General features: G+C 47.0%; 1 pseudogene; it reads right to left on the reverse strand.

The window, feature by feature from the left end:
* Window positions 1–12,929: 12,929 nt before the first annotated feature.
* LOC136141134 (U2 spliceosomal RNA) lies at window positions 12,930–13,035 on the reverse strand (annotated as a pseudogene).
* Window positions 13,036–22,352: the final 9,317 nt, after the last annotated feature.

The raw sequence follows: 22,352 nt of genomic DNA on the forward strand, positions 1-22,352 counted from the left end.
AAAGAAGAACAAAGCTGGAGGCAACACTTTTCCTGATTTCAAATTATCCTACAAAGCTAGAGTATTCAAAATAGTATGGTACTGGCATGAAAACAGACACATACACCAATGCAACAGAATCAAGAGCCGAGAAATAAATCCACACACATACAGGCAACTAATTGACAGGGATCCAAGAATACTCAACAGGGAAAAGGTAGTCTCTTCAGTAAATGGTGTTGGGAAAACTGGATACTCTTTTAATTTTCATTTTTTGGGAAACATTTCTGGAGAATTCAAATGCTCACAACCTGAGAGAAGCAATTATTCACCTGAAGGCTGACTCTGCTAAAGTTGAGTTGTCCGACCTTTACATGCTGATAGAACCCAAATAGCCTTGCAAAACAATGCTCTTATTGGATATAAGCATATAGATTGTTTAAGATAGACGTGTACATGCAGTAAAGTGAAAAAACAAAGAATCTTTGAGTTTCCCTTGCTGGGTTTTTTTATTTTTTCATTTAAGTGTCTATAGCATATGCTAATAATTCAGGGTAACCTCAGGTTAGTTTTAGGTCCACTCTTTACATAAATGTTGAAGTACTCCATACCCACCTTTGTTCTACGTTCCTTCTTTTCTTCCATCTTTCCTTTCTAACTTCTTATAATCCATTACACTTAATCCTGCATTTGTTGAGGTGGCAATTAGTGTAAGAAAATTGAAAGCACTGTGAAATCTTGCTGTTCAGAATGCACGTTGACCAAATTCTATATTGAGAAAAGGCCTGAATTTACCCAGAGTAACCCTTTCTCAGCGTCTTCGAATAAAGGCCATAGAAACTGGGCTATATATAATATCCTGACAGGTATGTAGAACTCATAGCAATTGCCCTCAAAGAGCTTACCTAGCGTAGATGCATATGAATGCATTTAGTGATTGCTTTATTGGCCGCAGTGCCAACATACACAGTCTGTTTGGTTTTATATCATTCTCATTACCTGCTGATTACACTGTATACATTGCTAATGGCGTGGTTTCTATGCCTTGTGAATTTCACGGCCAAATAATATGTAATTTATTGCACACTTTAGTGTAGAAGATGGAGACTCCATAACTTTTCGTGTGCTCTTTGCCCCTTTGGAATGTATTACACTGAGATCAGGCAAAGTAATAAATTTATGTCAAATGTGCGTGATAGCTAAACATCGATTAGGACTGGTGGGCAATACTTGTTCCTCCAGCAACGTAACAGTTTTTAAAGATTAAGCCATTGAACGTGGAGTCACTGAACATGGGATTCAGTTCACTGGGATCCCTTCTTAGAAAAATAAAGGAAAACTTGAATTGGATTTGTGTGGCTTATTCAAGTAGTAACTAATCAGCTACATCTTGGTGAACTTAATTTGTCCCAGTCGTTTGGTACTTTATTAACTCTCTTCCCCTTCTTCCCCCGACTCTCACGAGAACGGATCATGAGTATCTTAAAACATCCTAAGTCATCTTCCATCCCTGTTAATGTAACTACAAAAACACACTTTCCTTATCCAATGCAACTTACTGTCTTGTAGAGTAGCTGTGGTTTTAATTCTCTACAAAACTAAAACCAGCAAAGAGAAACATTTTCAAGGAGCCACCACCACATTGTAGAGCCTTAGAAAGAAGACTTTAGAATTAAGGACAAATATATCAATTTATAGCTAAAGCACCTGAGGCCTAAAGTAGGCAGGTAACCATCGAAGTCAGGGAAAGGAGTTGAAGATCAGGTTTCAAGCTGAGAAAGAGTCTACAGGAACTCAATCTGAGCAGGTCAAAAACTGAAATCAGACCACGAATGTTCTGGGAAGGCTGACATCTGGCCTTGAGTGTGGGATTCAGACAGGGAGTGGACCAGGCGGGAGCTGAGCTTCTGCAGTAGGCAGAGAAGTCCACCTCCTCTCCGGAAAGTGCCACTGACATCAGGGAGTTGAGGGGAAAGAGCAATGAATTCCAGTCCACCTGAGAAAGCAGGCCAGTCTGATTAACTCTGAATTTAGGCTTATTTCAGATACTTCTTGAGAAAGAACTTGAACAAGAGCAAGTCCCACGCAGCCTCTTTTAAATCCATGCCCGGTATTTTCTGGTGGAGCTGCTTAAACCCTCCAAGTGACTCCAGTATTTTAATTTCACTCTATATTTAATTCCTACAGTTCTATGATTGATTATTTAATGGGCAAATAAGTAGAGTCACAAAAGAGTGTGAATCTATTTTACAGAATGAGGATGGGCGGAGTGGAGCAGTCTGGAATAGGACACCAATAAAAACGGATCTTGGTAAAGAAGAACGTCTATTAGAATTGGAGAGAAATTCGCAAGGAAATTAGTGCCTGACACCACGCCCTTCTCTCTGCATGTTTAGAAGCTAGTTTCTAATTCTATTTTCATAGGAGATGTGCCTGTGATGAATTGTCTTTTACCTCCACACTATTTATCACATGGACATACTGTGAAGTTTGTGTGAGAGAAAGCAAGTATTAGAATTTGTTTTGCAAGGAGCTATAAACACTTCCTAGAACAATCTAGGGTAGAAGGAAAAGGAAAGGAAGGTGGAAACACAGGAGAAAGACAGCTAATGATGCTGGAGTCTCTCGCTGGGATTTGTGGTATCTCTTTTTGAAACTAAGTACAGAAAGTCAGAACTTGACTGATTGTTTCTTGATCATGGTTTGTTTTCATTTTTGCTTTTTCTTGCTTTCTCATCAGTTACTCCATCCAGTGCCATGTCATTTTCAGTTTCAGTAAGCATGCCTGTCTTGTTTCCATTTGCATTATTCATGCAAACGTTGATTGAACTGATGACCCCGAGTTATCACGGAAACATTAGATACACCAGTGGATACATTTCTTAATTTTAGAAAAAAATTACCGAGTGAAGGTTAAAATAACTCCTCTTCAATTTGCCATTTAAAAAGCTTCTCCTAACATACAATACCTCATTGCCTAACAATGCCAGATAAATGAAGAATTCCTATGTATTCATGAATGCAGGCTAGTCTGTATATTTTTTGGCAGGTATGACCGTTACCGAGGGTAATGGCCTTGTTTGCTGGCCATGTCCTGTCTCCTAGAAAGTTGTACTTTCTGTTATCTTTCAGTTGGGCCATTGGATATCAGAGGTGAATTTATAAAACTATACTTCCCTTTACACTTACTTTGTTTTGTTTTGTTTTGTTTTACTTGAAGTATAGTTGATTGACAATGTTGTGTTTCAGGTGTACAGCCAAGAGATTCATATATATATATTTTTCAGATCCGTTTCCTTTATAGGTTATTACAAGGTATTGAATATAGTTGCCTGTGCTATACAGCAGGACCTCGTAGTTTATCTACTTTATACATAGTATACACTTACTTTGTGTGATCCACGCTGTTCAGACCACATAATTATTTTCACTTCTGATATAATTTTTTCAGGTCCAACCTCAAATCTTTGATGAGAAGATATTTTAAAATAAGTTTAGCATGTGTGTGCTCTAAATTCAACAGTAGTTATTAGAGATATGATTTTGCACTAGGTATTCCTCTCTTTTTTGTTCTTGGCCAACCAATTGAAAATTAGTTTTTATTTTCTGGTTGGTTTGCTAGATGTTTATGACTATAATAAGAGTCTTAAATTTTGTCTCATATCTTAAAGCACAATCTGAATTAGCAATAGATATTGTGCTATACATAGGGGCTGTGATATAAATATAGTTTCTAACTTCAAAAACATATAACCTAGAAGGGAACACAGACACATATGCAGCAATTGTGGCAACTGTATTGTTTACTAAGTGAAATAGTACTGAGATGGATAAAGTGCTAGCAAGCCTTGAACAGCCAAATCAGCTTCAAAAATAGATGCGTAGTACTTTAAAAATATTTTTAACATTTTTCCAGCTACATGTAGCATATAACTTAGCATAAAAACGGTATGGGTTTGAGGATATGGGGAGGGGGAAGGTTAAGCTGTGACAAAGTGAGAGAGTGGCATGGACATATATACACTACCAAACGTAAAATAGATAGCTAGGGGGAAGCAGCCGCTTAGCACAGGGAGATCAGCTCGGTGATTTGTGACCACCTGGATGGGTGGGATAGGGAGGGTGGGAGGGAGACAAGAGAGGGAGGGGTTATGGGGATGTATGTATATGTATAGGTGATTCCCTTTGTTATAAAGCAGAAACTAACACACCATTGTAAAGCAATTATACTCCAATAAGGACGTTAAAAATAAATAAAAAGTAAAAGAAGACTGACTCATCCAATTAAAAAAAAAAGAAATTCTCTCATTCTGGATTCAAGAGAAGGGATGAAGTAAAAGGATGAGGAAGAACAAGAAGAGGAAATGTGAGCGTGGAGAGGGTAGGAGGAAGAGCAGAAGGCAAATAAGTGTATGTGCTTCCCTTGCCATCCCTGACTTTTTTTTTTTTTGCGCTTCAGGAAAACCCAAAAGCCAGAGAAGAGCACGAAGGTGCTCACCACTGCGTGTGAACAAAAAGGTGGAGAGAAGAGAATCGTGGTAATCTGTGCAGGGAACTGGAGGATGACCTGAGTGCATCTCTCCAGGGAACGGTCCCCGTTCCATAGAACCCCTGAAGATGCCAGGCTCTTATGTTTAGATGAGGGGCCGAAGGCGTGTGTGGGGTCACCACATACATAACTCCTGGAGGTGTTGTTCATGTTGTGTTCTTTGTAAAGAGTGTCCCTGGTGAGGTTCAACATCTCCCTCTGCAGGACCCAGCCTTGCCCTCCCAACCCGCCAAGGTCAGCAGGCAACATACCCAGTTAATCACCAGGTATGGTGAGATATCTGGAGTGGCCCTGGTACCCCTCAGTTCAGGCGTCCTGGGGAAAGGGTGGGGAGGACAGAGGCACCGGGGCTTCTTCTCACGCAAGCAGACAGCTCACCTGGCCCAGCGCTGCTGCATCCCTGTGGGCACACGGTAGCCCTGGCATCCTGTAGGGGACACTGCAGGATCCACAGCTGGCTGGGATTTGCCCAACCCCTGGGGACCCCTCAGCCTCTGTGGAGCCCCACTGAAGGGCCTGGGTCACCTCATGGCACCATTTCTCAACCTGAGGTCCTATAGATTTTTCATAGATGTGTAAAAATTGAATACAACACACACACAAAATGAAGGCAATTCAAAGCAATGCTAATTTAGGATGAGTTAAAGGGCCAGGATTCCAAATTAATTATGACCTTAAAATTAGACAACGAATACATCTGGTTTTATTACACGCTGAAAAGCAGTGTCTTCTACAAACTTTTCATGTTGGGATGCAGCAAAGCTATAAAATTTATTATTCTATCAGGATATTTTTAAATTAAAAAGCACAGGCAAGTTTGGCTGGGGTGTTAAAAGAAAGAAAAATGATTATTAGGGGAAAAGGGGACATTGCGGTTCTCTGCCCACTTCCACTGTGCTGGTCTCATGATGGGCCGTGTTACGTGTGGGCTGGAGGGACAGGGTCACTACTCCCACCTGTGTCATCAGACCTCCCACTCCTCACAGCGCCCAGGTGGGAGGGACCCACACTTTTCACCCTGGAGCCCCAGAGCCTCCCCTTTCCTCTGCATCACTTTCACTGTTCAGGGGACCAGTCGCTTGAACGCCGCCCGGCCAAATGCCCAGGTTAAATCGCCCCTGTAGGACAGGTCTCTCTGCTACCAGAACACACTTGGCAAAGAGCAGCAAACAGACCCCTGTGCCCTGGGGGTGTGAGCCCTGGGGATGTCAGGGCCCAAAGTCATTTGCAGGGTCTGAGTAGTTCCCTGGGCCCCACACACCGACCCCAGGGAGCCCACCTCCCCACTGACTCCAGTCCCTGCCTTTGTGTGGCAGGTTCTGGTCTGACACCTGTGAAGACTGTGACCTGGAGGCCTCAGCCTGAGACTCAGAGGGGATGGAGATTGTGCAGCGTCTGGCAGCTTAAATGAGACACGAGGCCAAGGAAGGAGGGCCGCCTCTCTGCTCCAACTCCGCTCCTGAGTCAGCTAGTGAGTGCCGGTTACTTCCTGTTGGAGCTGTACAGATTTAGCATAAATTTTAGATATATGTCTTACTTTTAACAGTGAAAGGCTGTTACATCAAGCAAAATTGATCTCCTCGGTTTTTTTTTTAAAACATTTCTATGTAAAATAACACACAAGTATAGAAAAGCACCCTCCACAAAGGGAGGGCTCAGTGAATTACAATGGGCGCTGCACTCTGGGGAGCAGTAGTTTTTCCCTCTGTAAAACCCCAGATGCTTCAGAGAAGCTCCTCTCAGCTTCCTTACTCTGGCCCCAGACCTACACAGCGGAAATCCCAGAGGGACTGGATTCTCCCAGCCCTCCAGCACCCTCCACTACTTTCTGATTGTGCTGCCACACTCATTTTGAGTTATTTGTGTGTAAATCACTGCACTTGGAATATACATGGAGTAACTGGTTTCATTCTTAAAACCGAATAAGTTAGCACTTATTCTTCTCCCCTTCTACAGGGGGCGGCCGGAGTGCTGGGGACGTCCTGTATATTGAACTGGGTGTTGGTAACAGATGTGTTTATATTTACAAGAAACCATAAAGCTCTACGCTTAAGATCTGTTCCCTGTACAATACACCAAGTAAACTTCAATTAGAAAGAGATGCCAAAAAAATTTCCCCACAAAACAAATTTCAGGGCCCAGTGGCTTCCTCTGATTTCTACCAAACATTTAAGACAGAAACGATGCCCGTCTCCTACACACTCTTCCAGAGAACAGATACAGAGGGAACACACCCACACTGCTTTCATCGGACCGGGAGAATACTGATGTCATACCAGCAGCAGATATTACAGGACAGGAGAAATGACAGGCTAAACACTTCTGAATGTCGATGTCAAAATCCAAAAGCAAATATTAGCCGTCTAAATCTAGAGGTTTTCAGAAAGGAAGGAAACTGGGATTTCGTGGCGGTATTTGCAGTGGTTGATGTGGACAGGATCACTGGGTGTTTGGGCGCTGCCTGGGAACGTGGAGAGAAGGGACAATGCCATCCGGTTAGTGGAAAGAACATTTGGTGACAGAGATTAGGAGGGCCTGGGTCATCCTCAGAGACAGTCCTGGGATGGGGTCTCTAGGCTGTGGCTATGGAGGGGTCCCTCTAGAAGGGCATGGGCCTCTCTCCTGTGCCACTGCAGGGTCTAGGGATGGATGAGGAGTTTGTAGGGGCTGGATTTTGATGAGGAAGGATGAGCAGGGAAGGTGCGCTCTCAGAGCCAGTGCAGCCACGGCCCCTCCCCAGCCAGGCCGTAGCCCAGGCTACTCAGACAGTTGCTCACATCAATAGTCAGGCGACAGTGGGGCATGCCAGCTTCACCCACTAAACCACCAAGCACAGCCCAACAGGCCACTGTCCTCATTAATCAGCACTAACTGTGCATCCAGGGCTGGTTGTTGAAGAGCAAGCTAATTTGTTAAGAGACGTGCCATGTGGACAACTGGCTTGGAGAGATCAGGGCTCTGAGCCACGAGGAGACAAGCCGACCACTGGTCAGACCACCAGGAGGCTCACCCAGTGTGTGAAGACGCTGAGGGAGGAGGGACGTAGATGGGACCCCCTGATCCTTCAAGGGACCTTCTTTCAGGGATATTTAAGAGCTGTGGGGTCAGGGATCAACATGTAAGGGAGGCAGCAGGTCAGGCATGGGCTCTCCTGTTGGCTCAGCCCCTCCTGTCCTTGGAGCAACCATGGGGCAGGCAGGAGGATTGGGGGGATGGAGGGAGGGGAGCCCTGGGCTCAGGAGTCCAGAGCACCATCTAGAGGATTCAGGGGTTCAGGGATTTCTGTCCCAGGGAACCAACTACATTCCTGTCCCACATCCATCTGTCATCAGCTTTGTGACTCCGGGAAAGTCACTTAAAATCTCAACATTTTAGTGCCAGGTACCATAAAATATGGTTCACAGCACCTGCCATGAGTTCCCCACGGGGCTGATGTGGGGATCACAGGAGATGATGACAGATATTCTTCACAAGCTCTAAAGCATCACACCCATAACCTTCCCCACTCCCCTGCCCTGTGGCATCCAGGTGCCCTCTCTGGAGGCAGCACTACCACATTTCTTGCTTATTCTTCCAGACATTTAATATTTGAACACTTAGGTAGCACTTATGAAGTAACCATCATTTTTCATCAGGGTCTACCTGATTTGCTGTATTAAGCTTCATCATGTAATACTAATAAGTGGGCCCTATTAACATTTCCATTATCACAGAACAAGGAACTGAGGACAGAGGGTCTGCATAACTTTCCCAGGTTCATGTGGCTTCTGGTATGATTTGAATCCAGACCATCAGGCACCAGCCCCCACTCTGTTGTTCACTGTGCTGTGCTCCCCTTCTATATTATCTCACTAAATAAAGTCATGTCCCCGTGCAGTCAGCCTGCTGGCTATTTTAAGTGCACACCACATTGCAACACCCTCTTCTCAGCCCAGCTTCGATTCACTTGACTCCCCTAGACTCCCCTAGGAGGCTGGTGAACAAAGAGAACAGACGTGTGACCTGGGAATGAATTGACACCTCTGCATGGTCTTCTCCCAGCAACATATCAATAGTTCTCTCAGTTTTTGTTGTGTTTTCCAGGATCATGACTCGGGTACCAAGAAGAAAAGGAAGATTATAAAGGAATCGAACACAGGATGTACAAAAATGTCATCTGTGATCAAGATAATCTGCTGGCCATCAGCAGCGGTGGTTCAGGCACATCAGAATCCAGCATCTGGCCAAACAACAGGGTAGGGACACAAATAGCACCCCCACTAACCACTCCATTGAAGGTACTGTGGAACTAATACCAGCAAGTAGATTCAGGAGCAGTGGCTCTAGTTTGTACAGCAGAGCCTGGATCTGGCTGAGGGAGGATTGGACAGGGAAGGTGCCCACTCAGAGCCCGTGCAGCCACTGCCCGCTCTTAGCCAGGCCTTAGTCCAAGCTGCTCAGAGGATTGGTCAGTTTCTAGTCAGTGAGACCCTGGGGGCCTGTAACCTTCATCTGTTAAGCCACCAAAACACCAGCCCAGTAGAGCCTGTTCCCAGCTAATGAATATTAACTGCTCATCATCCGGGTTTGATCAGTTGAAGATGATGCTAATTCTCTGTGCAACTGTCATGTGGGCAGTTGGTTTGGAATGTCCTGGGTTTTGAGTCAGGGAGTCAAGTAGACTACTGGTCATTCAGGGTGGTCACCTGACCACCAGGAAGTCTCACTGCAAATCAGCTGCTAGAATCAAGTGCTGACGGGGAAGGGAGGGGAGATGCACACGTATTTGGATAACCCGGTCCATCAGGGGGTCTGCATTTGGGGGAAAGACATTGTATTTGGGGTCAGGGATTGAAACATAGAGCCAGGAGGTGGGTCCAGAGTTGAGCCATTCTTTGGGCCAGGCACCTCCTCCAAGTACCAACTGTCTCCCTGCAGCATCCTTGGAGCAGGAGGATGTGGGAAAGGGAGTGAGGAGAGCTCTTGGTTTGTGTATCCAGGGCATGATCTCATGTCCATGTGTTCAGGAATCTCTATCCCTCCCCTGCCTCAGACCCATCACTCATCAGTGTTGTGACTCTGGGCAAGTTACTCAATCTGTCTAAATTTCAGTGCGCTGAACCATAAAATATGGGTCACAACCCCTACTCTGCCCACCCCACAGTGCACCACAAGAAATAATATTCTTTCCATGAGCTCTAAAACTTCTTACTCATGTCATCAATGTGCAAAAGTAGGCTCTATCCTCCTGTTTGTAGCCTCCTAGGTGCCCTTTCTGGATACAACCTACTTATTCTTCCAGGCATTTAATACTTGAACATTTATGTAGGTAGCACTTATGAAGTACCCATCATTTTTCTTCAGGCTTTATATTTACTAATTTTTAGCCTCAGAACATAATACGAATAAGCAGGTCCTACTAATATTTCCATATCACTGGCCAGGGAACAGAGAAACAGAAGGGCTAAGTAACTAACCTTCCCAGGTACACATGGCGTTCAAATAGGATTTGATTTCAGGCCATCAGGCACCAGCACCCATACTCTCCCTCATTGTGTTGTGCTGACTTTGTACTTGTCTCATGTAAATTAGTTATTTTCCCCATGTGATCAGCCTGCTGGGTATTTTAAGTGCACGCTAAAATGCAAAGTCCATCTTCATAAGCCCTACTTTGATTCAGGAGACTCCCCGGGCAGCTAGTAATAAGGAGATCTGAAGTTTCACCTGTGAATAAGTTAAGACTTTTGCCAGGAAGATGTCAACACCTCTCACTATTGTGAATGTATTTCCTAGGAACTTGTTTCAGGACTATGAAGAGAAAAAGACAAGGATTCAAACCAAGGATACATATGGGGATTGATCCTCCGTAAGGAAAATATACTGGCTGGCCCTCACCGTCATTCAACAGCTCAAACTGAACATCTAGTCCCAAAGGGTTGAGCCTCAAATATCATCCCATACAAGCCACTCCACTGAAGTCACTGTGAGAATTCCATCCTGAAACTGATCAAGAGTAATGACTATAAATATGTTGTCATATTATCTTTTGATTGAGATATAATTCACATTCCATCAATTCACATTTTTTTTTAACTGTGTGATTCGGCTGCTTTTAGTGTACTCAGGTTTTGCAATCAACATCTCTAATTCCAGTACATTTTTATCATCCCCAAGAGAAACCTCGTACCTAGTATCAGTCATTCTCATTCTGTCCTCCCCCTTTCACCCCAGCCCTGGGTCTTTCTGTCTCTATTGATTTTCCTATGCTGGACATTTCATTTGAATAGAACCACACAATATGTGGACTTCTGTGTCTCACTTTTGCAGTAAGCAAAATGTATTCAAGGTGCGTCCAGGTTGTAGCATATATCTGTCCTTCACCCTTTTAATGGCTGAATAATATTCATTGTATGGATATAACACATTTTATTTTTCCATTCCTCAGTTGGCGAATAGTTGGGTTGTTTCCACTTTTTGGCTATTATGAATAATGATACGACAATATAACACTCATGTACAAGTTTTTGTGTGAACATATGCTTTTTATTTCTCCTGGACATATACCTGGGAGTGGAGTTCCTGGGCCATATTGTATCTCTGTGTTGAACTTTTTGAGGAACGGCCAAACTATTTTCTTTTTCATATTTGCACCAGCAATGCTTGAAAGTGCCACTTTCCCCACATCATTGCCAACCATTGTTTTTTTAAAAATTATATGGCACAATAGTGGGTATGAAGTGGTATCTCACTGTGGTTTCAGTTTGCATAATTTTGACTAATAATTTTGGACATGTTTTCATGTGCTTATTGGCAATTTGTGTCTCTTCTTTGGAGCAGTATCTATGCAGATTCTTTATCTCATTTTTAAAATTTGGTTATTTGACATTTCATTGTTGAGTTGCCAGTGTTCTTTACATATTCTGAATACTAGGCTTTATCAGATATATGACTTGCAAACATTTTCCTTCATTCTGAAGGTTGTATTATGTCTTTCTTGATGGTGTTGTTTGAAACACAAAGGATTTTAATTTTGATAAAGTCCAATTTCTTTTTCCTTTTGTTGCCTGTGCTTTTGCTATCATATTTAAGAGTTCATTGCCAAATCTAAGACTATGAAGATTTATCCTTTTCTTCAGAAATTTGTATAGTTTAGCTCTTATATTTAACTCTTTGATCCATTTTAAATTCAAAGTCTATTTTGTCTGATATTGGTATAGACACTCCTGCTCTCTTGATTACTATTTGAATTTTCTCACTGAGTTTGGAATTCCCTTTTCCATCCTTTAACTTTCAAACTGCTTGAGTCTTTTGATCTCAAGTAAGTCTCTTGTAGACAGCTTATAGTTGGATCATATGTTTTTACCTCTTCCGCCAATCTCTGTATTTTGATTGGAGAGTTTAATCCATTTACATTTAAAGTAATTGCTGACAAAAAAAAGACTTATTTCTGCTATTATGCTGTTTCTTTCCATCTGCCCAAAGCTTTTTTGCCCCTCATTTCCTGCACTCCTCTCTTTCGTTGTGTGTGTTTAGCTGATTTCTTACAATAAAATATTTAAATTACTTTCACACTTCCTTTTGGGAATATTCTATAGCTATTTTCTTTGTGTTTACCATGGGGATTACCTTTAACATCCTAAAATTAAAACACTCTAATTTGAAATTATACCAGGTTAAACTCAACAACATCCAAGTTCTTGACGCAAAAAGAGCATCCTACTATCTCAATGCAAAAGACCATCTCCAAGACACACTGCAGTTTCTGCCTGGCTGGGACATTGCCCCAGAGTGGGGTTAAGTTGAAGGAGTCGAAGGAGGCATACATTTCCATCCTCTGGATCACTGCTCACCAAAAAATACACAATGCCAGGCACATATGTAGTTTTGAATTTTCTAATGAACACACCAGGAAAATGAAAATGGTGAAGTCAATGTAAATAATAGATTTTTAATTCAGTATCTGCAAAATGTTACCATTTTTACATGTGGCACGAGACATGTGGTCATATTACGAGGGCTTGAGAGCCGCATGGAGCAAGATAGAGGACAAACAGCATGCACTTGAAACTCTAAGAAGTGAACGCTAACAGGCAGATGGGGCCTGGAAGTCCAAAGTTGAATAACAGCCCGTAGCAGGGTGATTATGGTGGTTGTTTTCCTGCCTCTGTCTCCCAGCTTACGCAAGGCACGCAAAGTCCAGCAGCAGCTGAAAGTTAGAACCATGGGATCAACCTTTGATTTCTAGCCAGACAAGTGAGAAAGTGGGGGGCTTGCACGTTGAGGAGTGAGGGGGTCATCCCCATTGGTCTTTTTCTCCCCAGTTACCACATCTCCCCTGCAACCTCCGTGATGGCAGAGGCCTTCACTGAGAAATGGCCTGTGTCTCTGGACAAAGGAACAGGTTAAGAGGCTCCTATTGTCTGAAGAGTGTGAGGGCATGCCCGTTATTTTCCTTTCTTTGCTCTTGCTATTTAAATTGACAAGAACAGATACTACACTTGCTCTTAGCCAAAAGGCTGAGATGAAGTAGACAAAATAAACTTTAAGCTAAAATTACTGTCAAGTATAAATTTTACTAATATAGTAATTCCAAAGGACCAAGGAGCAGGGCAGTGGCTTTATTGAGAACCCAGGATTTCCGAGCGTCCATCGTGCCCAGTCACTTTTAAATCATCAGCACAGCCCTATAATTAAGAGATTTAGGTGAAGTGACTTGCCCAGGGTCACACAGCTAAGTGAGAGTCTTCTGGGACCAACAGTAACTTTTGCAAAGGCGTCTCTTGCTATACTTAATCACTGCCACCATCTGACACTCACGTTCTTTTTATACTATTCTGTTTCCTTGGGTCAAAGAATCCGACCCCTGAATTAAGATTAAATAGGAATTAGTGGCAGATCAAAAGCCAAAATCGCTTCAAGATATTCTTTAAATTCCCTCAAGTAATGCCTTTAGTCACAGAAATATAGAACAATATAGAAAATTACAAGTCAAGTGACCTTAGTGTTCACAGGCAAGCACAAATACATTTTAATGTACCATGATCATATTAAAATACAAATAACTATGAAACATTTTCTGCGGAGAAGCAGCCTCTGCGGCAGGCAGCAGGAAGGGACAGGAAAGCTGCGTGGCGCCCAGGCCCCCGATGGCCTAGGTCTCACCCTGCAGCGCACTGTTGATGCGCCAGAACGCTGCTTCCTTCTCGGGGTCTAGGTCTTCAGCGGTGACCCAAAAACCCGGCTCAGGGGCTGGGGGCAGCCTCAGAGGCTCCCCTCGCCTGTGCGGCAGCAGAGGAATCCTGCGTTTTCAGGTCCTGGGACTGTCAGATTGAGCGGGAGCCGTTCCTCCAGGGCCGTTTCTGCCCTCTTGTTGCCTCTGCATCTTTGTCAGGCTGGCTTTTCCTCTGGGAAACCACAGGAGCTGCAGAGGGCGACGGTGGGCCCTCTTCGCTCCCTATCTTTGCGGACTTCTGGGCATTGGCGGGACCCCTCCTTCTCTTCACTGGCGGGAAACCTCGGGTGGAGCTATATGAGCTCGTGATGGCGCTTCTTTTGAGGCAGGAGCTCATACAAGAGGTCTGGAGTTTCCTGTTGGATCTGTCCTCTGCCCTCTTGGCATGGAGGTCTCTCTGCAGAGGTCCAAGCCTGGGCACGTAGAAAAACCCCCCCAGGGGCCTAAATGCAGATCGTGCGGCCCCGGTGTCATCCGGGCCGCTTCTCTTGTCTTCGTTCCTCACTGTGACTGTGGGGACTACCTCCTGCTTGGACATCCCTTGCCCGCTCTCTCCCAGGGCCCTCAACACCGTCTTCTCTGTGCTGTAGTTCGGGACACAGCTGGGTGTCCTGGCCGGCACTGGCTGCCCCGCGCCACACTGACAGTGACTGTATCCACTGCGGACACTGAGCTGCGGGACGTCGTGGGGGTGCGAGCACCCATCACCACCTTCTTCTGATGGCCTCTCCGGCAGATGGAGATAAGGATCCCCAGAAAGGAGCGCAGGGTCTGCGGGATGGTAGAATAGGGTCTAAAAGACTCTGTGGCAAAGCGCAGATGCAGAGTCACTGGACACTTGTGGGCTGGCCTGCCAGTGGATAGCCGGCCATAGACAGCTGGGTGACCTGGGACGGCCACGGGAAGTTGGTGGGCGTGGGGAGCAGGCCGGGGAAGGGAACCCTCCTGGCAGGTGCTGATCCACCAGTGCCCGGGGCTGGGGTGAGGGGCAGGGCCTACCTTAGTAACTGCTTCTAGAGAACTTGGGTCAGGTCGGTCCTTGGATAGAGAGCTGGGCTCCGAGCACTCTCCTTCAGCTGCCAACTCGACCAAAAGCGGAGTGCGCTCTGTTTGGCCTGTTGCTGGGATGCATCTCAGGAACCTGTCTGGGAACAATGGGCGTGCGTTGGCGGGGCGCAAAAGTTTAGGGAGGGGTGGCACATGCGCAGCGTACATGTCAGATCCTGAGACGCACAGGTGAGGATGCGCGCTCCTGGACCGTCTAACGCTTCTGAATCTCCCCGGTGGTCAGAGGGCTGGAGGTGTTTGCCTTGAGGTTGTTGAGCTTCTTGGCAGGGCAGCTGCCCCTTCTCCCCCGGCCGGCTCTAACTGTACAGGATGGGTCCCCGGCCACCAGAGCAGGAAAGCTGGAGAGCAGGGTACATGGCTCAGTAGCCGCTGCCCGAGGTGGCAGATTTGGCATCAGCGCCTATGCGTCCGCCTGACCTCGCACCTGGTATATGGGAGGAGAGAACCGCTAAGAACAGAAGTGCAAAAAAACCAAAATAAACCCAGAAGTGCCCAAGCCACCCAGATCCTGCTTGGGTGACATCTGAAGGAGCAGGCAGGGCAGGCTGGGAGGGACATATATACCAGGTCCAAACCCAGAAAGATCTGAAATGCACGAGTCAGAATGAAAGTCCAGAATCATCCTTGGGCTTTGGGCTGAGCTGGAAGTATAGTCAAACTCTTCCAGGTCTCCAGCTCCACCTGCAGTTTCTGCCTGGCTGGGACATTGCCCCAGAGTGGGGTTAAGTTGAAGGAGTCGAAGGAAGCATACATTTCCATCCTCTGGATCACTGCTCACCAAAAAATACATAATGCCAGGCACATATGTAATTTTGAATTTTCTAATGAACACACCAGGAAAATGAAAACGGTGAAGTCAATGTAAATAATAGACTTTTAATTCAGTATCTGGAAAATGTTACCATTTTTACATGTGGCACGAGAAATGTGGTCATATTACGAGGGCTTGAGAGCCACATGGAGCAAGATAGAGGACAAGCAGCATGCACTTGAAACTCTAAGAAGTGAACGCTAACAGGCAGATGGGGCCTGGAAGTCCAAAGTTGAATAACAGCCCGTAGCAGGGTGATTATGGTGGTTGTTTTCCTGCCTCTGTCTCCCAGCTTACGCAAGGCACGCAAAGTCCAGCAGCAGCTGAAAGTTAGAACCATGGGATCAGCCTTTGATTTCTAGCCAGACAAGTGAGAAAGTGGGGGGCTTGCACGTTGAGGAGTGAGGGGGTCATCCCCATTGGTCTTTTTCTCCCCAGTTACCACATCTCCCCTGCAACCTCCGTGATGGCAGAGGCCTTCACTGAGAAATGGCCTGTGTCTCTGGACAAAGGAACAGGTTAAGAGGCTCCTATTGTCTGAAGAGTGTGAGGGCATGCCCGTTATTTTCCTTTCTTTTCTCTTGCTATTTCACCTGAAAAGTCTACCTGGTCATAGGGAACTTCATGACAGCATGACGCCTTAAACACTTTAAGGAACATGCATGAGGGTCCCCTGAAGCCTGAGAATGTGTGTAGAATTCCAAAAAGGAGAGAGCTCTAGGAGGAGATTATTTAGGTCTGTGTATGAGCCATCATACGTCCTGAGATCCCCCTGAGCCTCATGCACAGACAGAGCCAACGAGGCAGAGTAGAGGCTTGCAGAAGTGAACTACAGTATAAACTGCCACTCAATTCCGAGATTAACCCCCGAGTGGTACATGCACCATGTGGACACAAATAGCACAGCAGTGTCCTGAAAACTGCACCAAGACTGGAACAACTCAGAAGACAAGGCACAATACCTGTTTGACCATAGGTTCATGAATTGCTTAATAAAAACCACAGAAAAAGAAAAAGTATCAATCTCCTGAGGATTTTAATAGGAACCAGAGTCTCGAAACATAATAAGCAAACTTTCCAGGATACCACTCAAAATCACACAACAGAGCATACAAAGAACCAGGAAAATGTGACAAATTCTCAGGAGAAAAATGCAATCAACAGACCCAGCCCTGAAATAACCCACATGGAGGAATTAGCAGACAAAGCATCCATTACAACCATGCTCAATGAGTTAAAGGTAAATCCTCTTGAAATTAATGGAAAGAAGTTCTTCACTGAGAAGTACAAACTATGAAAAAGAAGCAAATGGAAAGTTTAGAACTTAACATGCAATATCCAGAAGCAAACATTCACTGGATGGGCTGAATAACAGAACAGAGAAAACAGAGGAAAGATTCAGAAAACTTATGGATCAATAGAAATGGCACAATCTGAAAAACAAAGAGGATACATGACTGAACAAAAATTAAGTCTCAGAGACATGTGAAACAATATTGCAAGTTCTACCTTTCGTGCCTTTGAAGGGTCTGAAGGAAAGGTACAGAAGAAAATATATGAGGAAAAGAATAGTTGAAAACGTCACTGATTTCGAGACACAGGCCTAAGCTCAGAAAGCCTCACCCTGACACACAATCTGATAAAAAAAGCCAAGGTGAAGAATAATCTTGAAAGCAGTCAAGGAAACCGACCTGTTATACATCACAGACTGTCAACGTGAAGGACTGTGATTCCTCATCAGAAAACAGAGACCAGAAAAGAATGGAATAACATCTTTAAAGTATTAAAGGAAAAGACCAAACCAGGATATGATATCCTTAAAGCAAGGATATCCTTAAAGACTGAAAGCCAAACAAAAGCCAAAATGAAGTCTGATGGAGATGAGAGAAAACTAAGAGAATTCATCACCAACTTTCTACAAAAATATTACATGAAAGGAATTTCTTCAGGCTGAAGTGAAATGACACAAGAAAGAAGTAAGCTTGCAACTTCAGGAACAAAGGAAGGGCAACAAAAATGGCAAGTATCTGGAAAAATTATCCTCTTACATTATATTATATATGTATGACTTTTTTTTTTTTGGCCTCGCCTGCGTGGCCTGCGGGATCTTAGTTCCCCTACCAGGGACTGAAACCGGGGCCCCAGCAGTGAAAGTGCTGAGTCCTAACCACCGGGCGGCCAGGGAATTCCCTGTATATGTATGAAAAAAGGATACCACAGTCTCAGAGGGTGGCATTGAAGTCATATAAAAGTGACACATATGACAGCTATAACAAAGAGTGGAAGGTAAAAGAATCTATATGGATGTAAGCCTTCTGAATTTTATTTAATTGGTAAAATATTAACTCTAGACTGTGAAACAATACGTATACATAGTGTTATTCCAAGAACAATTAAAAATTGACAAACTCAAGAAAATTGGATAACCTCAATACTCCTATATTTAGGAATTGTGGACAAGATAGCTAAAACATTCACATACGTGTTTTGTGAAAAGTTTTTCTCTTGGTTAATTGCCTAGGAGTGGGTTTTTGGGTCATATGGTAAGTATGACGTGGTCGTCAGGTGTCACCCCAGCAGGATCTGGGTGGTGTGGGCACTTCCGTTCTTAGCGGCTCTCCCCTCCAGTGCCGCCAGGGGAAAGGGCAGGAGGACGCAGAGGCGCTGCTGCTAAAGCTGCCGCCTCTTGTGGGAGCTGCACACCCAGCAACCTTGCTCCACGTTGCTGGGCAAGGATCCCGTCCAGTACAGTTAGTTACCCCGACAGCACTGGGGCGCGGCCAGGGGAGAAGGGTCAGCTGTCCTGCCAAGAAACTCATCACGCTCAAGGCAAACACCTCCAGCCCTCAGATCCCCGGGAGATTCAGAAGCGGTAGACGGTCCAGGGGCGCGCATCCTCACCTGTGCGCCCCAGGGCCTGACGTGTACTCTGCGCATGCGCCACCCCTCCCTAAACTTTTGCGCCCCGCCAACGCATGCCCCTTGTTCGCTCACAGGTTTCATAGTATAAAAAGGCAACAGGCCAAGGAGAGCGCACTCTGCTTTTGGTCGAGTTGGCAGCTGAAGGAGAGTGCTCGGAGCCCAGCTCTCTATCCAATGACCGACCTCACCCAAGTTCTCTAGGGGCAGTTACTTAGGTAGGCCCTGCGCCTCAACCCTGCCCCGGGCACTGAGGGACCAGCACCTGCCAGGAGGGCTCGGCTGCCCCCAGCCCGCTCCCCGCGCCCACTGAATTCCTGTGGCCGTCCCGGGTCACCCAGCTGTCTATGGCCGGCTATCCACTGGCAGGCCAGCCCACAAGTGTCCAGTGACTCTGCATCTGCGCTTTGCCACAGAGTCTCTGAGATCCCATTCTACCACCCCGCAGACGCTGCAATCCTTATGGGGATCCTTATCTCCATCATCAGGCAAAGCCATCCAAAGAAGGCAGTGATGGGTGCTTGCACCTCCACAACGTCCCGCAGGTCAATGTTCGCAGTGGACACAGTCACTGTCAGTGTGGCGCGGGGGCAGCCAGTGCCGGCCACGACACCCAGCTGTGTCCCGAACTACAGCACAGAGAAGATGGTGCTGAGGGCCCTAGGAGAGAGCGGGTAAGGGATGGCCAAGCTGAAGCGAGTCCCCACAGTCACAGGGAGGAACCATGACCAGAGAAATGGGCCCGATGACACTGGGGCGCACGATCTGCATTTAGGCCCCTGGGGGGGGCTTTCTTCGTGCCCAGGCCTGGATCTCTGCAGAGAGACCTCCACGCCAAGTGGGCAGAGGACAGATCCACCAGGAAACTGCAGACCTCTTGTATGAGCTCCTGCCCCCAAAGAAACGCCATCACGAGCTCATATAGCTCCACCCGAGGTTTCCTGCCAGTGAAGAGAAGGAGGGGTCCTGCCATACCGCAAGGGCTGCCCCAGAATTCTGCAAAGACAGCGGGCGAGGAGGGCCCTCCATCGCCCTCTGCAGCTCCGGTGATTTACCAGAGGAAAAGCCAGCGTGACAAAAATGCAGAGGCAGCAAGAGGGCAGAAAGGGCCCTGGAGGAACGGCTCCCGCGCACCTGACAGTCCCAGGCCCCGAAAACGCAGGATTCCTCTTCTGCCGCACAGGCGAGGGGAGCCTCTGAGGCTGCCCCCAGCCCCTGAGCCGGGTTTCCGTGTCACCGCCGAAGTCCTAGACTTGGAGAAGGAAGCAGCGTTCCGGCGCATCAACAGTGCGCTGCGGGATGAGACCTATGCCATCGGGGGCCTGGCCGCCAGGCGGCCTTCCTGTGCTTTCCGCCTGCCTGCCGCAGAGGCTGCTTCTCTGCCTGCTGCAGACCCCAGCAGGGATCCACAGCTGGAGAGATGCGGTAGGAAGCAGGACTCCCCAGCCACAGTGGACATCCGGGCGTCTGTTAGAGGGGCCTCCTCTGTGCATCCTTTGAGAGACAGCACAGCTCACCGGGCCACCTCTTCTCCCTGCCGCAGCCTCTTCCAGGCACCTCTTCACACTCAGCCCTCAGCCCCTCTCACCTTGCTGACCCCCACTTCCTCCCCAGTATCAGGCAAGGCTGGCCTGTCTGCTAGGCCCCCAGACCCCTCCGCCCCTACTCCCTCCTCCGTGCCAGGCATGGCCGGTGCGATCCGAAGCCTGGCTCCTGACTGGCCCGCTCCTGCCGCTGCTGCGGCTTCCCTTCCCTGCTTCAAGTTGAAGCTCATCTCGGGGCCTCCTATGAATGGGGCAGAAGGAGGCCCTTTACAGCCCAAGGCATCAGTCACAGCTGCCGTGGATGCCAGACCTGCCTTCCCTGCAGCTCCCAGCACCTGCGAAACGGAGTCCCGCACACCCATGTGTGTGGACTCTCCTGTCTTCACCCCACAGAACCTCCCTCCCGTCACCAGCCCTACTGCCTCCTCCCCAAGCCTGTCCATTACGTGTACCGGCAGTTCCAGACCCTCACCTGTCACATCTGCGGGCCTGGCACCCCAGGCCGCTTCTGACCCTGAGGTCAACCCCATGGACACCACTCCACCCTCCCATCCTCTCCTCTTGGGGTCCGCCCCTGGCTCCAGTGGGAGCCTCTTCTTCTCGACCCAGGCCCGGCAGACGCCCCCCAGTGACAGCACATCCTCAGTCACAGTCACCACCAGCTTGCCTGCACTCAGGTTCTGCACCCAAACTCTGAGCTTTCCTCTTCAGCCTGGAGCCACTACCCAGCCCATCTCTGGGGCCCCTGATTGGCAGCAGCGAGGAACCACCGCCTGTGGCAGCTCTCCCCAGCATAGGAAACGGAAAGCTCCAGGCTTTGCCTCTGCTCCAGGCCCCCCAGCTTCGGGCGGCCCCGCACAAGCAGCTTCTGGGGGTTCATCATCCACCAATTCCACCGTGGGCACCCATGCCAGCACACAGCTGGGTTTTGGGAGCAGAGCGGCTGCCCTAGATCTGAGCTGCATGTTTGCAGCTCTGAGTGTTACAGCAGGAACGAGGGGGCCCCCGAGCACCACACACAGCAATGGGGGCAGCGTGGGCCTGAACTCCTGGGGCCCTCCTCACCAGAGCCAACCCATGGTGAGCACGGGACCCAGCCCTAAGAAGAAGCCTGGGTTTGGAGGCACTACTGCCCCCATCTTAAGTCACATCCCCAGGGCCGCACCCAGGCAGGGCCCCCCTACTTCCAGCGGAGGGCGCAGCCCATGCCCAGCCAAGGCTGACTTTAGGGGTGTGTCGGTCCCGGCCTCTACTCCTATCAGCCTCAGCTCCGCAGTGGGCACAGCAAGGTGCAGCCTTGCTGTTAGGGGCCCCCTCATCACCTGCCCAGGGCTTGGCTGGACAAAAAACCACTGGGCCATCGACCAAGTCATTCTCCTCCAGGTCGCGATTCATTACCTTGGGGTTTAAGAGGAGGAAGTTGGCCTGAGCCAATAATTTTGGGGCGAGGCCATCAGTGTCCACCTCCTCCCAGGCTGGGTCTCGTGTGGACCCTGTTTCGATGTGAAACTTATAATAAAGCTATGTTCTTTTGCATAATCCCCACGTGTCTGCGATCTGTAGATCGTGTGGAAAAGCACTGGCTTGTATGAGTGGTAACATGGAAAGCCAGACCTGTTTACAGTTTCCTGTGACCCTGCTCATGGGTTGTGAAGAGTAGCACAACAAGATGGCTACAAGGGCCCTATATTAAAAGTGTGTTTTGAGCTTAAACGATGCAGTCCGGAATAAAATGGGCCCAGAGGGAAGGGTAAACAGGGAGGGTCATCCTTGTCTGTTGTAATTGTTGCTTCCCACCCACCTCTCTGGCCTGGAGGGGGCTGGGTCATCCCGAGCACACACCAGCCGCCCATACTCTACACGTTTAGTATTTTCTAATGTAGCAGTTTCTTTGACTTTTTTTGTTTTGCTTTAATAAGTCTTAGGCAAATCATTTACATGCACATCTCACCCAGATAGTATATGTCCATACAACCTAAAGCAATCTACAGATCCAGTGCAATCCCTATCAAAATTCCAATGACATTTTTTACATAAATAGGAAAAACAATCCTAAAATGCGTATGGAACTGCAATAGACTTCAAAAGCCACAGCAATCCTGAGAAAGAAGAACAAAGCTGGAGGCAACACTTTTCCTGATTTCAAATTATCCTACAAAGCTAGAGTATTCAAAATAGTATGGTACTGGCATGAAAACAGACACATACACCAATGCAACAGAATCAAGAGCCGAGAAATAAATCCACACACATACAGGCAACTAATTGACA

This window comes from Phocoena phocoena, chromosome 1, assembly GCF_963924675.1.
Source record: "Phocoena phocoena chromosome 1, mPhoPho1.1, whole genome shotgun sequence".
Classification (NCBI taxonomy): domain Eukaryota; kingdom Metazoa; phylum Chordata; class Mammalia; order Artiodactyla; family Phocoenidae; genus Phocoena; species Phocoena phocoena.